Source organism: Stomoxys calcitrans, chromosome 1, assembly GCF_963082655.1.
Source record: "Stomoxys calcitrans chromosome 1, idStoCalc2.1, whole genome shotgun sequence".
NCBI classification, from domain to species: domain Eukaryota; kingdom Metazoa; phylum Arthropoda; class Insecta; order Diptera; family Muscidae; genus Stomoxys; species Stomoxys calcitrans.
In genome coordinates, this window is record NC_081552.1 from 168,624,349 (window position 1) to 168,626,840 (window position 2,492).

The following is a 2,492-nucleotide window of genomic DNA, read 5'->3' on the forward strand; positions in this document are numbered from 1 at the left end:
ATTTGAAGTCATCATAGAATTCTAAGACATTTTTAGCTATTTACATTTATCTGAGCGACTTTTGAAAGCAAGGAGTCATACGAATGAGTGAAGCCTGCTGCTTATGCAACAATTATTGTTATTAAAGTATGTAGGTCAGTTAGTGTTTTAATGAGACACATAGGTATTTGCACAAAGAGGGCTGAATTACTGTCCGTGGCCACGAGTATGAGGTTATGAGGTCCGATTCCGACCATACGGAACTTGGCTGAAAAATGTTGCGGAATCCGAAATGTTAAGTTTCAACGATATAGAAAAACGATTGAACCCTCTAAGTGATGGAGAAGTCAAATCGGGAGATCGGTTTATATAAGAGACTAGCGAACCGGGCCCGCCCCGCTGCGCCTTCTTTAACTCTCTAATACCTTTTTAGGGTGGGGACTCTGGCGAGAACATCGAACAGAGCTGTGGTTGGCGACATTTGCGAGGTACAACGTCATGCATGTTTACTCCCAACGGAAATGAAGTTCAGTTTAGAGGGTGCTTTAGGGCGTACCAAATAACACTTGGCTCCAAAATTGGATATCAAATTCGTTTTTTACTCTCAAATACCTTTCATTTGAGTCCCATATTGTCACAATGGGTCAAATAACTCATTTGACGTATCTTTAAGAGGAAAAGCGCCACCTAGACTTGAACATAAAATTTAATGTCATATTCGATTTTAAATCTATACGGAACAAACAAACCAAGTCCCATATATGCGTGATTGGCTAATGTGCCCATTTTAGGCGTTTTTGTGGGGGTGGGGTGAACCCCTATACTTCGACATGAATTTGTATACCAGATTCGTTATCTACTCCCGCATACTTTTCATTTGATACCCATATTGCCCTTATCGGTCCACTTTTGATTTTGGTGGGGTAACGGGGGAGAGACCGCCCCCTTCCGTTTTCAACAAGTTATAACACCTATTCGTATCTACTCTCGAATGCCTTTCATTTAAGTCCCATATTGTCATGGTCGTCAAATAAACCTATTTTAAGGGATTTTGGGGCTGGGGCGGCCCCCCAGTTACTTGGACCCAACTTTTTTTTATGAAATTCGTACTCAACTCTTGAATACCTTTCATTTGAATCCCATATGGTCCCGATCGGTCCATTTTTACTTTTGGGTAGTACTTTCGGGGAAAGGGGGAGTGTCCGCCCCCCCCCCCCCCCTGACATCAAAAAATTATATAGCCTATGGTTCCTTCCAGATCAACCTACACAATCTGTGAACATTTCAAGGTAATCGGTTCAGCCGTTTTTGAATCTATACGAAACAAACAAATTTACAAACCCACAAACAAACACAAATTCATTTTTATATATATAGACTAGCTGAACCCGGCCCGCTTCGCAGCGCTTCCTTTTACACCATATGAATTATAACTTTCTTTTCAATTACTATTCTTTGCATTCACTAAGATACGTATATATTTTGCGGCCATGTTTTTATAGAACTTTTGGACTATTGTGGAAGCTTGTTCCAGGGTAGGAGGGTTAAACAAATAATTCCGAAAACAGTCAACTTGTCAAAACAGTAACAGAAAAGCATATGATCAACTTTGAATACACTCTCCTGTACCTCTCGCGCTCTTTTTCTTTCTTCAGGTTTGCTTGGCTATTCAAATAATTTCCACTCCTAATAGATGGCGCTGAATTTGTTGTTGGTGATGCTCGCTGTTGTTTCCAATCACATTGTCATCATTTTCTTTATTTTTAAATTCAACGAATTTGCACTTTTTTCGGCCTATCTAATATCACCGTTGCGCATGGGTAAACATCTTCGGCTTACCCATGCCAAAAATATCAAACAATTTGAGCACTGGATATTCCTTCAATAATAGCTGCGACAATAATCATTATCCATTTATGACTTCTTTCCAAAAACTTACGGCCTAGACCACAAAATTTGTTTTTTTTTTTCTTTTTATACCCTTCATCATAATCTTATTTCCTTATTCCGTTTTTAAAGCATCGAAATAGTCATCTGAGACCCAACAAAGAATATATGTATATTTTTTATCTTCTTGACATTCTATGTCGATTTGGCGATATCCGTCCGCCATCTGTCGAAAGCATGCTAACTTTCGAAGGGATAAAGCTAGGCGAATTAAAATTTTGCACAAATACTTCCTATTAGTGTAGGTCAGTTGGGATTTTAAATAGGTCATATTGGTCTATGTTTTGATATAGCTGCCATATAAACCGATTTTGGATCTTGACCTCTTGAGCCCCTAAACGCCGCAATTCTTATCCGATTTGTCTCAAATTTTGTATAAGATATTTTGTTATGACTTTCAACATATGTGCTGTGTATGCTTCAAATCGGTTTAAAGCTTGGTGTAGCTCCCATATAAACCGATCTCGTAATTTGACTCTCTGGGCCTCAAGAGGGCGCAATTTTTATGCGATTTGACTAAACATTATTTTAACGACTTCTCCTATGATCTTCCACATACGTGCCAA